The sequence below is a fragment of the Calonectris borealis genome, chromosome 2 (assembly GCF_964195595.1).
Source record: "Calonectris borealis chromosome 2, bCalBor7.hap1.2, whole genome shotgun sequence".
NCBI lineage: Eukaryota > Metazoa > Chordata > Aves > Procellariiformes > Procellariidae > Calonectris > Calonectris borealis.
This window is the reverse complement of record NC_134313.1, coordinates 153,289,018-153,304,830: the sequence shown is the minus strand read 5'-3', so window position 1 is coordinate 153,304,830 and position 15,813 is coordinate 153,289,018. Positions and strand designations below refer to the sequence as shown.

Below are 15,813 nucleotides of genomic sequence, written 5' to 3'. Positions count from 1 at the left end.
GCTCCAAGAACAGAGGCAGGGTGGGGGAGGAGAGAGACTTTTGGCTAAGCTGATTAAAAGACAATTGTAACATGAAAAAACAGCTCCCAATTCCTCCTGTGTCTGGGGACACCGCACATTGCACATTCCTTGTAGACAGAGGACCATAGTAAAGAAGCCTGACTGTATTATCACCTTCATCTCCTAATCAACACAGCCCACAGCACTCTGAATTTTGGTGAGTGACCTGGAGTGCGAAGCATCACTGTGCATGTCAGGAGCAAGAGCCAGGCTCCAGGAGGAGAAACTGAGGAGCTGTATGTGCACAGGCTCAAGAGAGATAGGGTAATGGAGATGCCACCAAAATCAACCATGGTGGAAGCAAATCTGAAAGCCAAGTGGGAAGCATGGGGCTCACAGGTTACATCTGATCTGCAGCTGCATCCTGCGGAGTCTGCAGGCAACCAAAGTCCTTGCTCTACCTCCATCCCTCCTCCATCTCACCCTCTGCGGCGCTCCTGCCTCCTCCTCTCCCCATTGCTCCTCTCCCCCTCCACCCTCAACTCCTCTTGACTCTGCGGTGCCAAGAGGCAGAAAGACAGAGCTGTCCCATGTCAGCCATGTGGCTGTCAGTGTTACCTGTGTTGCCGGTGTGGTGCTGGGAAAGCACTGGGACAACCCTCAGCACATTTCAGCTCATTCAAGCCCTCCCTGGCAAAAGGCCTCCCTTGATCTACAGCCAGCAGCTTGAGGCATCGTTAAAGGAGAAAGCATCAGATAAAGAAGAAAGAAGCATCCAGAAGTCTCTCGATAATGTGGGAGAGATGACTTGTAGATGGAGACAAAATTGCTTTTGGAGCAACAGCTAGAGTGTCTAGCCAGACTGGGAAGCCCCATAGCTGGAAGCAAAGACCTGTCTGCTCTGAACGAGGAGGATTTCCATGGAGCCAGGGAGACTCAAAGGTGTCTTGACAACCCAAAACCTGCTAATAGACGTGAGCAGCAGCAAGAAATGACAGATCTCAGAAACTGTATTGAGAAAGCAATGAAAGGGGCGGAGGTCAGAGCAGACCTCACTCAGCCACCTGGCTGCACAAGTGGGTTAGCCAAATGACCTCAGTAAAACTATTTTCTACTCCATTTGTAACCCTCAGAGGCCAATCAGGGAGAGGAGAGATTGTCCAGTTCAAATAACGCAAAACTTGATTTCTTTGAGGGAAAACTCCTTGACAGGCTTCTTGGCTCTGTTCAGCATCTCACCCAAGCGAGTGGCTAGGAAGAGAAATAGGAGAGGTTTCCAGCAGCCAGCCCGCGCACGCCAGCTCTGTCCGTGCTACAGAGCAGCCCACGACAGACAACCGCGTGCTCCAAGTTTGCAGGAGCTGTTGAGATGTGGCGCGCAGGCAGCCATCAGGCAGAAAGAGCCAGATCAGAGAATTAGCAGCAAGGGGAAAGCTGAATCCTCTGGCCTGGCTGAGGACCAGACGAGACCTGTTCTTGGCATAATCTGGTGCAAACAAGGACTCCCAGGATAAATGGGCAGTGGAACAACTTATACACATTTAGCTGGACTTCAACTCGCAGGGCCAGATCAGCAAAAGGAAATCAGACACCCCAAGGGCTTGGGGAATTTGCCCCACCATTTGAGTTTTTCCCTGCGGCAGCCAACCAGGAAAGGAAGCAGCTGCTAGCAAGAAAGATGGACATTAATTGCCATGAGTCCCGTAAGCACAGATATGTCAAATGGAAAAGGTGACTTTAGTCTGGTCCGTGGCATTTTTGAACAATTAGAAAAAGTGATAGATTTGGTTTGTAAAACAAGAGAAGTTGGCAATAATGCAAAAACTAAAGAAAGCAGTTGAGTTAAGTGCTGGTACAGTGAAAATGTTCGCTATAAAATGTCAACTTGTTATAATAGGAGGCTGGGCCAGAACAAAACATCACAAGAGCCTAGTAAAAAGCCTCTTTCCCAGTCGGAGAGTTGCAAGGACACCACATTATGTCAGTGAAGCCCAGAGGTACACAAATAAGGCCCCAGGTTTTTGTTTAGATCTTCACAGTTGAACAACAGAAGGAGGAGACTGGCTTGTAAATCATCTGCTAGTATCTGTGAAATGCATGGAAAAAGTGGACACTGCCTCAAGGATAACCATTAATAGAGCAGACAGGCTAAAAACAGTAAGGAGTAGACTGTCCAAAACTGAACCAACTAATTGGTCTCAAATGGAGACAGTGACAGGGAAACGTGCATTCGTCCAACAGTTAGGAAAGTTAGGTTTGCAAATTGGACATCTGGAATTTGAGCTAGATTTCTGGATAGCCGAGATAGTGGATGAGCTAATAAACAGTTTGGATTTCATTATGCCTAATAGCTGAGTAAGTGCCAGGAAACCATGTCTTACAGACCCTGCCTGTGAAAATTCTTTATAAATATGTGGCACAGGTGAGCAAAATGATTTGTAGACAACTGGTTTGCAGAGAACAGGGATCGGCACCGTTATAAGTGACATGCCATGGGAGCTTTCCAGCCAAAGAAATCACGTCCCAGAGGCTAAAACCTGTTTTGAGACCTAGGATCTCAAAGGGATTTTAGCTGCTCAAGTGTTGGTATATTGGAAGCAGGAATCTGATCCTCTTCGGTGTGCTAGACATTTCTGACGAGGAGCAAATAAAAGGGGGGAAAAAGGGAATGAGGACCAGAAAGCAAGACAAAGTAAACAGATGTAGTAAATACACAGAAGAAAATTAGCAGGGAAAGAAGAGTGGAGATAAATGCAGGGAGCTTGGTATTTGGTGCTGAGGATGGCTTACAAACCTTTGCTGCTGAAGTTCCTGGAGTGGTTCCTGGAGTGGTCCTCCCTCTTGTTGCCAAGCAGGACAGGACCAAAATATAGGAAGGTGGCCACGGAGCAGCCACTTCACTGCTTAACTGAAGCCAAGTGCAGGAGATATGCTGGGCAGCTGGGAATTTCAGGAAGGCGAGACTGAGCCCTCACATCACCTTGGGCTTCACTGGTTGTTGAGAGGAAGGAGGGCAGCCCCACGTCCTATTCAAGGCTGCAAGGACCACCACAGTCTAGTTTTCCTCTCTGGGTTTGACAAACAGCTGTGGACCTCGGTAGAAAGATCTGCTTCACAGTGGCAGAATGAAGACCTCAGTGGCCACTGAATATGTCTGCTTACCCCCTGCCATGGGGCAAGGGGTTATACCTCAAGCACAGCCCTGCAGAGACCCTGCAGAGTCAAACTCTTTTAAGCGTCTCCACATGACGCTGGTGCATCTGTCTCGTGGATGTCCCAGCTCACCCTGGGAGCGGTGATGTGCCCTGAGGGAGCCATCTCCTCTGGCTCCTCCATGGGGCAGGTCTGCTGCACACATCAAAAGCCATGGCCCCTACCGTGCGTTTGCAGATGGTCTGAGACAAGCTTAAGTCTGCCAGGCTGCAATAAAACTCCAAAGAAAGAGAGTATTTCCTAATAAAAAAGCAGCTTGCTTTGGGCAGATGGGGAGTGAAGGAGGAATTTCCGCTGACACAATGACAGTGGAGCTGTCCAGACACAGCTGCTCCTCCTGGGCGTGCAGGATCGGGGAAGACTTCGTTTCCTAACAAGAGGTTTGCTTCTAAGCTTGCAGATACTGCACAACACCAGCTAGCTTGGGTGAGCTCGTGACAGAAAACCATTGCAATGGTCACCAGAACACAATTTAGCATTTGTGGAGTTACAAAGGCTCTTCTGACCATTCACAGTTTTCTTCTCTGGATTTTAAAGTGCCTTCCATACAGGAAACAGATGCTAACAGATACTGAACTTATAGTTCAGAGACAGTATTGCTACAACAACATAAAGGATTTGAAAGTGTCCTGATTGCAGTAGAAGTTTCAGGTCTCTGAGTTGTTTTATTGTATTACTGAAGCACACCTTGGGGTAAAAGTTTTATTTATATATCTTTACTATTGCTTGGATGGGAATAAAATCATTGTGGAAGAGCAAAATGAAAATACTCTGACAAGAGGGCGTTGCATAATTATGTAATAATTTATTATTTAACAATAACTACTTAAAATATGATTACAATAGATACCATTTTTCTTTTTGTCTAGAACATACTCTCTGGACTACCACTATTGATGACATTGGTGACAACGACATAAAGGTGTTTTTATGGATTAAATGTAGCTGCTGCCTTTCAGCTGGAAGGAGTTAAGTCCTTTTGTGGATCTCAACGTCAACAGCCTCCATATGAAACACGGGCATTGCTATACATGCGTATATGGAAAGACAAGTCTCTATTGGTCTTCCTTTGTGAGACTTGGGTGTCAGAAGTAGGGACAGAATGGAACAGAAGAGCAAGAAATTAAGAATCTTGAGCCAACATGCTTGGTGAAAAGCTCCAAAAAAAAAAAAGAAATTCTTTGGCCAGGTGTCCTACAAAACATACAAGGAACTGAGCAGAATGCAACTCTCTGCTGTTCAATTCCTCCTGTGTGGAGGAGAAAAAACTTTGGATGATCACTGTGAATAAAGAGGCTAGCCTCAAAACCATATTATTCAATGAGCAATTTCTCCCTCTAACAGAACCTACCTACTGGACTATGAGTTGTGAGGTCAAAAAGGTAATAATTTTATTTTTTCTTAAACCTTCTGAAAGCATCATTGATATACATGAACTTTGCATGTAAGTATTCAGCAGACTTATTTATAACATTGTCTTCGCCTCTTCATCTACATAACTCAATGTCAGATTCCCTCAAACCAATTAATCTCCATTACAAAATCAACTGGTTGCTGATAGAACTACCACTCACTTTTTTCCCATCAAAAAGAACTGTCAAGCCCTGTTTTCTGTACCACTACCAGGCAAGGCAGGAACCTGTCCTTTTACAAAATGAGGTGACATGCATATGTCTGCTAGTAGTAACTATGTTATCTAGAAATTCTTTCAAGCCATTGAAATTCTTTCAACAATATCTTTTAGCTATGTTTTATTCACAGCTTCATCTCCATTCTCCTGTAACAAAACACCAAAGGTTAGGGTGGCTTAAAAAAAAACAAATACAAAGTTACATATTACCATTGCGCCTTTGAGAACTATGGTTGTGTGCTATAAGATGTGGCAAGCTCGTACTAAAGCAAAAGGACTCTTTCTCCATGGCATATTCATTATTCTCCCCTACTGAGTAATTCTATCACCTGCTCTCTACGGATTCTTTATGCTTCAACAGAGATGCAATTTCTGGCCAGAGCAGCTTTGATATACAGTCTTAGCTTCCATGGATGTGTAATGATTTACACCTGTGCAAAGTAGATGTAAACTCACTTTGCACTCACTTTACATAGGTGCAAATGACTGCACAAGGTGAGAAGCAGTGGAGAATCAAGCCCATAATGACTGCAAAGTGCTTAGCAGGCTATGATGGAAACCAACAGAGGCACATGGGATACAGCGATCAGGAGGCAAGCGAACATCAGCAGCAGTTTGGGAGTCCATTCTCCCTCATTGTGCGAGCAGCACCTATTATTAGCAATGGAAGTCATGCGTGTGTGCCCAGAGGATAATAAATCAGCTGCTGTGTGAATGCTGCAGGCCTGCCTGCTCCAGCTCCTCTGGCACTGCAGCAGGGTCAGGCTGCAGCAGGAAACCTGTCTTGCCACCCGGGCTGGAAGATGCCGGGTGGCTGTGTGGTGGTGACACCAGTGTACATGGAGAATCAGGCTAACCCTAGGGGCTCTGGCTTGGTTTAGGGCATGTTTCTTGTTGTGAGTCAAACAGGCTATCCAAAAACCTGGCTCGATCATTGCTGAAATAGTACAGGTGCTCCTAGCCCTTTTTGTTATATTGCCTCCTAAAACTGCCCGAGAGCTGGGGAGCGCAAGAGCTTTCAAAGGAAACTTTACTTTTTATGAGCTGTTGGATAAGACAGAGTAGATAGATCTAAAATAAATCTGCTGCCCTTTGTCAGAGCTCTCCGACCGTAAGGTTAAAGGCAGTAATTATCACGATGGGCTATTTGGGGGAGGTTGGAGGAGAAGGGAGAGAAATTTTTTCATGCTGACTTTTTAGCCTGAAGATTAGGGTTTATATAACAACTTTGCTTGGTAGTCTGAAAAAGACCTTCTGAAATGTGTTCCTTTTAGTCTTACACCTGCCAGCTTTCTTCACTCTTCTTTCCCTAGCCTACTAATAGCGATGGTAAATGCATCCAGAGAAATACAGTTGCTATAAAGTACTGAAGTTTCTGTGTAGCGTGACACAAAATTACTGAATCTGAAATAAAGTATGTGTGTCATTTTTCCAAGGGACTTTTAAAATGTGCCTCTGGATATATGTGAAAATATAAAATACTGCTCACAAAAAATTAAAGCAGAAAGCATACGTTCATGAAGGAAAACTGCTTCATTTGTTACAGCTATCTTTTCAAGGCGAAGCCGTCACACCCTGTGCGTGGCAGGCTGGAAATCTACGTGTCCCCACTGATTTTGCTGTGTTTGCAGTACCTGGTGTGGGAGAGGGCTGGCCATCAGTGCAGAAGTGTTTTCTCATGGCTACAAAGTTCTGCAGAGCCGGCGCTGAAGTCAAGCCCAACATTCATTCACATCCCGTGACAGTCAGCCTAAGTCTGATTCACAAGCAAGATGATGACAGCTAGGACAAGGGATAATTTTTAGTTGTAAAACAAGCAATTTTGAGCACGTGATTGTGGCAAATAATCCAAACAGTTTCTTATTTAATGAAAGCACTTACCAATGACAGAATCAAAGATGTGGTGTCAAGGGAGGATGGGTGAAGCCTGGTACTGACCCGTTGCGGGCCCCTATGGGCTGGGAAAATCAGACTCTAGAAAGGGAGGACTGTCTCAATACTTACATTAACAAGAGAGTGAAAGAAGTCTTTATTTTCAGAACAGGCTTTGAGCAAAGGACTTTTACCCTCTATTCCTGTTTTCCTAGTAAGTTATGAAAGGTTTATTTACCTCACATCAGGTACCCCCAGTGGCTTCCTCTGTAATGGGCTTTTAGATGTCTTTTCAGCATGAGCTAGAATTAACAGAAAGAACACCTTCTCTGTAGGTAGAGCAGGAGTGTAAGGGCTGTCCTGGGACCTCCTTCCCTTGAGTGACAGCAGTGCCAGGCGGCGCTGCCTGGGCTGGCTTTCCAATCGTGTAGCACATGGGGCCAAGAGCGAGCCCCTGCCCTGGTACCGGGCTCCTTGAGCTGCTAGCAGGATCCCACCGTGCCACCCCTCCCACACACTGCAGCCAAAGTCTTAGATACGCTGCAATGGAGGGAGGACCGAGGGCAGCAGGCTCAGTTTCCCTGTGACTGTTCCGTTGTGCTATAGGATGTGGCTGGTACCTGCGGTATGGTGCAAAGCCACCACTTGAGGGTAAAGCAGCTGCTCAGAGGGGAGCTGCGAAGAGCTGAAGTCTCTTCAGCCACTCTTCTTGCCTCATCTTCTTTGCCTGCAGTCCCAGATGCACACCACAAGCACGTGGTTCTCTGTAATATAGGAACAACTGTGAAACTTCTGTACCTGTTGTGCCTGGAGGCAGCTGAAATAGGATGTGGGCTTCTTCACCATACTTGGCACTTGTGGTAGGATCCCTCCATCATCTTCTTAGTGGCAGCTGGCCTCTGGTACTTGCTGTAGTGTCCTACTAATCATGGTCAGTGGTATGCACACTCTTCAGCTTCTGTAGAGGACAATGAAATACTGACAGATCCTTGTAGATTTATTAATTTATCTCACAGGTCTACTCAAATGTCATAAATTATAAAGGCAGGCTTACAGCAGTCTGGTATCAGCAGCATCTTCTACTGCTGCTGCCATGAAACCATTTTCTTCTTCTTCTACCCAGCTGCTGTGAAATCCATTTGATATTTGCTAAAGGTGTATTTAAGGTACTAAAATACACTTCCTTTTAAGTGTTTGGGTATTTTTCCACTGGAACACTTGCCTAGAGCTGTGGTGGATTCTTTACTACTTTATGTTTTTAAAGTCTAAAGCCAAAGAAGATTTAAATAGCTAAGTCTAAAACAGATTACCTTGAAAACAGCCCCGTATTAAGAGGTGACCCTCATAGTGCCTAAGTCCCCGCTTCAGCCCCCCTTATTTTTTTGGTACCATCTTAGGCCAGCAGTCCTACCTTATACCTAAAACTACTTGGGACCCAGGGCTTGAGGTTTTTCTCTTCGTAAGTCCCCAGAGGATTCAGTTTGCTCTCAGAGCATATGTACATCCTAGACCATGCTTTAGTAGAAAATTGTGGAAAGTCCTTTCCTTAAAATGACCCCTGATGTTCTTACCTAGCCCAGTGGCTAGAGCATTTTGCTGGGGACTAGAGGAAAATGTCGTCACTGGCTGGAGGGGATTAGACCCAGTCTCCTGCAAGCACGCAGGGCTATCTAGCAGTGTTGCATGGTCACCCTGCTGGGAGGGTTGCTCTGCTCCTCTTGCTGAAAGCAAAATACCTTCCTCTTGTGAGAGGAAGGTATGGATGGGGGTCTGGGAAGGAGAGATGGAGAAAGAGAAGAGGGAATGGGAGCAGGCGACAGGGAGCAGCTCTGGGAGAAGGAGGGTCGGGTCCTGTCCCTGGCAGCTCCTTGCAAGGGAAGGGGGGGAAGCCCATCTGCCCTCCTTCCAGCGAGGTGTCCCAACCAGTGCCAGCAGCCTGCTCCCTCCCTGCGGGACAACAAATGCCACAGAGAGGATGTGCCAGCTGCAGAGCCCCGTGCAGTTTCTCGTGCCTGGGCTATCTGACAGCCTCTTCTGAGCTCCCCACACCAGTGGGAAGCTGCTCACTAAGACTGCCTTCTGCAGTGCAATGTCGTTATTTACTTTATCATCCATGCGTTTGTGTACATTCCTCACATTTTAACTATGGAAGCAGAACAAATTGAGCATGTTAACCTTCCTTCCCTCCCTCCTGTCATCCAGTTTGCTTCTACAGGTTTTTTTCGCCACTCTTGAAGGCTGCTGTAGCATGTTAACAGATCAGTCTTCAAGTGTTTCCATTTACATATTTTTTCCCCCAGTTACAGACTTAGCAATCTATAGGGGAAGCATCCAGCATGCCCTTAAAGCACAGTATAGCAGAGAGCATTGCTTCTGTGACCAACTCCTGTGTAAGAACAGATCTGCTTAGTCTGGAGTCATCAACACTGATTGCACCCAGCACACACATGCTACCACATACCTTTGCTTTCTATGCCTGCAAAAATCAGGGGATGCCTGTCTAAGATTTTGTATTGCTCTGTCATGCCTCCTGCCCTCCTTCGCTCTGCTCTGGAGAGGCACTGAGCACGAACAAACGGCCTTTTCTTTCTTGATGGGTTCCTTGTGTTTGTGTGCCAATGCCACGTTTTCAGATTACAACTTCTGAAATGCCTTCATAAGCCTGAAACTGAGCAGATCAAATGGAGACCATTAAACTCTACTGTGTGCATTAGCCAAAAGGACACCTCTTTTTCACCAGTCTCTTCTCTGTTTTAAAATATTTTTTTACGAAGTAGTGCATACAAGCGTGTGTGGGTGCAAATGCAAGTACAAATGCAAGTGCAAATGCTGAGACGTCAACACATCAGGTCCTCAGCTTGGCTGCCCATCCATCTGGTTGCACTTGCACTGCCTGGTTCTGGTCCTGCCTGTGGCTCAGGCAGGTTTGAAAATGCTGCCCTTCTTTTTTTTTTTTAACCAAAACCACTGCTAAAGTCCAGCAATCACTGACATCCAGTGGCGGCCGAGGATAATTGCAAATGTTTATTTTCCGAGAGTCTTGTTTGTTAGCTGGGGAAACCCAAGTCCTCCTTTTGAGGACTCCTACAAAAGCAGGACAAGTCAATTGAAACACAACATTGTTTTTGTTAGACGGGAGAGGGCAGATACCCGAGAAATGGTATTGAAAAGCATCTCTGTGTTCCCTGCACGAAGGGGCTCCGAGTCTGACTGTGCTGCTCTATGGTTTGGGAGTAGCCTCAACTGGCAAATTGAGTTCTGCCTTTTGGAAACTGCCGTGAGACCAGACCTGAAGTTTCCTGCCCCAAGCAGTTTGGAGTGGGATAAAATTAAGACTTGAGCAACAGTGACCCCACTATATTGGTCTAATGAAAACACTGTGCCGCAGGGTGAGCCCTTCAGCCCCCCCAGCAAGGCTCAAATAGCAATTAAATCCTCTGGTGGGTGATCCTGCCTGAAGAAAACAACATCAAAGTTCCAGTTTTGGCTTAATTCCATTCAGCACAGATAATTAACAATTTCTTTATGGTTGGAGAGGGGTGGGAGGGCATTATGTACCTTTTTTATCCCAGTGCAAATACTACTTGTTCCTAAATGCTTCTATAGTCTTATCTTCCTTCTGTGTGAAACTGTATGGGCAACTGCTGAGAGAGTTACCTTGTTTTCTTTTTCTTTTTCCCCCCATGCAGAGACTGTCTCTAGTGTCTGACTGCATTTAGGGAATGCTTAGGAATAATTGTAAGGAAAAAGAGTTAGATCCCCATAGAAAGCATGGAGATAAAGTTTCTGGATGGCACAGCCTGTCCTAATTACTACAGGAAATGTCACTTTATCAGTGAAAGCATAATTATGAAACTGAAGCTCTTTTCAGGACATCTTTGATTTTTTTTTTCCCTTTTTTGGGGGGCAGGGGAATAAAACCAAAAGAAAAAAGTCGTCTAACTTTTATTTTGATTTCTGAAATTCTTTCAAGAGTATTGGAGCAGGAGGTGAATTTTGACAAGCATAAAATACTTCCAGTGCAGCAAACTTTAATGGTTCCTGACACCACCATAATTCAAACCTTGGGCCTTTGTAAACAGTTTGCACAGAATGCCCTGTAAGCAATCTGAGCTCATTGCAAAGGCTCCAGCACTTTCTGAATGCGAGACTTTATCTGTCTCTTCCCCTTCAGCCCCCGGTCCTTTCTGTATTGTTTCCATTCCTTCTGATACCCCTTGCAGAGACAATACTCCTTCCTCCAACTTGTTTGCCAGTCACCATGGGCCCCTTCTCATTGACGTGTATTAATTACAGTGGTATCTCTTGAAGCTTTGGCCGTAACACCACCCCGTCACAGGGCATTAGGCGTATAAAAGATGCTCTCTGCTGCAAGGGGTTCAGAGGTGAAGGCTGTACCCAACAAAAAGGGGACTCACAGCTCATGCTAAGGTCTGGCTGCGATTCGAAGCCCCTTTCACTCGGGTGTCCTGCTCTACATGAGGTGCTGCCCTTAGCAGCAGAGAAAGCTGAAAGAGGAGAAGCAGCAGCACATCTTAAAGTGGCAGATTTAAGCGTAATGAAAAGGAGGAATTTCACTTCCCTTGATTTTCACAGATTTTGTTTCCTGCTTTCTGCCCATGTGGGTAGGGATAGTTTTCTGTTTCGCACGCTGAACAGAAGAGTTATGGAGAAAGGATTGACAACCCCTCCCTTGCAACGCACGAGACCACCCTCCCTGGATCATCTTGGCTGACAGTGCTGGGATGCGAGCAAGGGCTCTCATCTTCCCCTGCTCTGCCTCGCCGACAGCGAGAGCATTTCACGCTTGTGGGGAGCATTTGGAGACGATGACAATGCACCAGGACCTGCTCAAGAAGCTGAAGGAGCTGGGTGTGCTCTGAGGCTGATACAGGTCTCCATGCAGCATCACTAATGAAGGATTGCTCTGCCCGCAACTGGGGAGAAAGCCAGAGTGTCTTTTCTGATACTGAAATAAAGCAGCCCCCTTTTAGACCAGTCAGGAAAGTAATTGTTCATTCCTCAGATCGAGCAGCACATATGCAATCTCTTTGTTAAGCAGCTTTCTAAATTTTTGCTCCTTGGCTCTTGCAGTCGCAGCCTGTGTGATTGCCAGCCCTGAACGCCGGCCAGGAAACCCCACTCCCAACCCAGAAGGGGCTAACACAGCGCACGGCACTTACAACGCAGACAGAGCTATAAATGGGCCGCTGGTTACAGCCACTGGAGAAGCAGGGGGGAAAAAGTCCATGCTTCCCAAATACAGCTTCTAAAATTCAGTACAGGTCCTCCGGTTATAGAGCATGCAGGAACCTTAATTGTAAGAGAAGACCAGTGTGTGGAAGAGGAAGGGGAGCCTTGGTGGCTACCGCTGGCAAAGGTAGAGGCAAGATGGATGAGCTGTAGAACACTTTTTCTTACAAAATAACTATCAGCTGCAACGTCAGCATGCTTTAGGTAAACATGCCCAGGCAGAAAGCCCAGCAGTGAGAAAGAACAGGGTAACTAGTTCAGATAGAAGGGAATTAAATTTGTGGCAAGCTAAAACCAAAGCCAGATCTTTTTGCGGTATTGAAATAACTTTGCTACTGCCTTGAACATCAGCCTTCAGAGTGGAGGGACTGGAGCGTGCTGTGGGGGAGACTGGTTAACAGATGTCTTAGAGGTACCTGTCCCTCTTCTACATGGTCAGATCTGCAAGGTGGTAGTCTGTTTCTAAGACCTGGAAGTGTTGTTTAGGTAACCAAAATCTGGTTCCTACCTAACTTACATCTTGCAAAGGTATCATCTATCTGTGCAGTTTTGCTATAAAACACCACCATGCCAGCAAAATAGCATTTTATACTGGTTTGTACAGGCAGAAGGGCTTCATGGACTTAGGCTGAGAAGAAGTGAGGGGTAAGAAGTCCTTCTCCCATATCATTATCAGTTTGTTGAGAGTCTTGGACTGGAGGCAGGCAAACCGCATTGCTCAATTCATTTCCATTAGAAAATCAATGTGCTTCCACATTCCTGGACAGCAAATGACAGGAGGCATTGGCTCATAAGGAGCTAGTCTGCAATTTTACCATGACTGGCTGAAGGACTTGGAAAGAAGAAGTGTTTTTCCGCACGTGAGTCTGGAAGCTCGTCCAGCCAACAGCTGGGGTTCACACCTTTCTTTCTGTACCTCTGTTTCTTGGTTCCTCCAAGGGTGGGTATTATCTGCCTGCTCGATAACTTTAAGGCTGGAGAAAGCCTTGGCTGAGCTGAGGGGATCTGCCTGAAAGTAAATCATAATATCAGGATTAAGAAACAGGCAACCTTTGTTGCTGGTGCTGTACTGTGATTGCAAGACTGATCTCGTCGTCGTGTGCTGAGCATCCCAGGCCAGTGGCTAAGGTATCAGGCTGCTAGGCGTCACATTCAGGACCAGCAGAAGGGGCCGGAGATAACTTTTCTGCATTATTCTTCTTCCTAACATAACATATGACTGGTTCCTATCTTCTGTGACCACAAAAATTCCTGCTCAGGTTCCCAGCCTGTATTACTTTGGGGACATTTAAAAATATCTTCCTCAGAATGAAACAATGGTTATTTCACCTTTTTATGTAGAATCAGAAAAAGTGAGCCTGCAAGATCCCTGATCCAGAACACCATTTTTGAGGCTGTTTAACTTCTCCGGGGAAGACATGCGTTCAAGTCCCTCTTCTTTCTCAAATGAAGGGTTTTGAAGTCTTTGCCTCCTTCTACTGAGCAAGAGAAGAGCTGCTTGCTGGCTAGCGACTGTTGTGAACGGATGCACAGACAGACACGCAGCTTGCAGCTCAGTGGTTGGATTTTAATCTTTACTCTGGTTAGTCCTTACACAAAGCAGCTCTAATGACAGATGATGAACATGTGAGTGAGCAAACCCCAGCACTTCTGGCAGCCGGGTCCTTGTTTGGGATTTGCCGTGCAGACGAGCAACTTGAACTTTCCCCCTCCATGTGTTAAACAAGTATTATGCCCTGCTGGGCTCTTCTGAAGTACAGCTGCCTCTCTCTGACCAGAAGTTTTGTCATGGCTCTGAGAAGGTATCCCATGCAGTCAGTATTTTCCTCTTGCTTTGTCCCGGCACTGCTGGTCCGGATGAGCGGTGTTAGCACATCAGGACTCGGTAGCGGAGAACATTCCATTCCTGCTGTCCTCGTCAGGACCACAAAACCAGAATGATAATTAAAAAAATTGCTTTGGCTCAGACCCAAAGTTTCAATAGTTCTTGAATTTTCAGCAAACCAGGAACCCTGCCTCTGCTTGAATGGGTCATCCTGTTTCCCTACATGTTTTTTTAAAAAAGCACCATTAATTCACCCACAGATCCGTGCACCCTTCACAGCATAGGGGATGGTACCTCTCCTGCGCCAGCCTCCAGAGCAGAAGCCGGGAGCTTATACGGGGAGGGGAGGTGGGATTTTACATCCCTGTGTAACTCAGAACAGGGTTTCCGACCAAAGCAGGTCTGTGCACAGTGCACCCTAGCCACGTGCAGTAGGATCAGGGGGGTAGAGCACTTCCAGTGTCCCTGCCCTGTATTTGACATATATCGTTACACATCTGTTGGAGAAGGAAGAAGAAGTTGGGTTCGCCATTCCCAGGCTCTTGGGTTGTTGTTTGGTGGGACGAAGCAGCATACCAGCTGGCACACCTCTGATGTCCTCAGTTCCCTCTGGATGACATTTACCTTGGAAAGGTAAAAAAATTATTTCATCACTTCCAAAATTTTCACTTCATATTGCTAATTCTTTTGGGTTGACAAAAACTGCTGTGTTGCTGTTTCTCTCTTTTTTTTCCTTCTTTTTTGGCAAATAAATGAGGTGTGGGAAATCCCTCAGCCTACTGTTTATGAGTCTACACACAAGGATGGGGTAAGATTGGGAGGACAAGCAGTGGGAAAGACCATCTCCACTGACACACCTTAATGGAGAGTGTGCATACATGTGACTGAAGGCAGGATTTCTGTTTTGTTATTTTCTTTCTGACTCTACTCAGTGCCTTATATTAAGCTGTGCTTGGGAGGAGGGAAAGAAAGCAAAAAGATCCTCCGTCTAAGATTTGGGGTTGAGAGGCAGCTTGGGGGTTCTGCGGGCTTGAGCACCGTGGGATGACGGAGGCTGCCTTCAAGAGGTCTTGGTGGCTTTGCACGCTCAACTTCTTCAGCATACTAACCTGTGTCCACTGGCTAGTCTTTACGAAGCATTTAATTCTGTAGTTTTAGAGCTGTTGAAAAAGCAAAGGGAAGATTTATAACAACATTTGCTAACTCTAGGCCAACTGGTTTGGCACAGGAAAGAACTATGTTTTTCAGAACAGCTTTTCAACATTCCACTGTTAGCTAAAATGTATGAAAATTACAGTTTTGAAATGACCAGATGTTTTTGCCGAGAAAGAAATAGATGACCTGAAAGGGGAAGATGAGGCCTGAACTCGGGCTTCTAAGCTACAACTGTCAACTTTTCAGCTAATGGATGACCTACTACCATCTAAAACGACTAAATTTGTGTGATTAATGCTGCTAAATTGCAGCCACAGTATATTTATAATTTTCTCCGTCAGCTTGATACCATTTGTGCAGCATCGCTATAAAAGGTGAAGGAGAGAAAAGACGATTAATCTGGTGTCCTTGTACAGAACAATATGGCATAGCTCTCCTCAAAGCAGCAGCTTTCAAGTGAAATAAACTAATGGTTTCATCTGTTTCATTTCCAGCTCTATTTTTTTTAAATCAAGAGCAGCAGATCCTTTCTGTGTTGTCTGCTTTTCTAGACAGAAACTGAGACTAGAAACTTCCTTGCTTTCAGCTTCAAATTGCTCACTACAACATGACCATCGAGTACTTTATTCATGTGACTTATCAAGAGCACAGGGATCTTATTTTGGCCACCCATAATAGTCTAATTGGACTGGCCTGTGTTAAAAATCTGCGCTGGCTTGATGGGATGCTTCAAATGTTTTTCTTATTGCTCTGTTGAGCAGTTACCAGTCAAATGAGATTAAGAACAGAGAGAAGGACTCTGGAGAGAGATGTGATGGTGTTGGGTTGCAATCCTCCTCCTCTACTTTACAGCCATTGTTTAAGG

The 15,813-nt window shown here is 45.7% G+C and overlaps 1 long non-coding RNA gene across 2 annotated transcripts; it reads right to left on the bottom strand.

The window, feature by feature from the left end:
* Window positions 1-4,055: 4,055 nt before the first annotated feature.
* LOC142079571 (uncharacterized) lies at window positions 4,056-15,350 on the bottom strand. 2 transcript variants are annotated; one of them, XR_012672716.1, is made up of 5 exons: window positions 14,903-15,350; window positions 9,177-14,417; window positions 7,564-7,673; window positions 6,725-7,479; window positions 4,056-6,625 (listed from the first exon to the last, which is right to left on the bottom strand). It is a non-coding gene; the product is annotated as an uncharacterized LOC142079571 (long non-coding RNA). The 2 variants fall into 2 exon arrangements; XR_012672715.1 differs by having other exon boundaries at window positions 4,056-7,479.
* Between the last annotated feature and the right edge of the window lie 463 nt (window positions 15,351-15,813).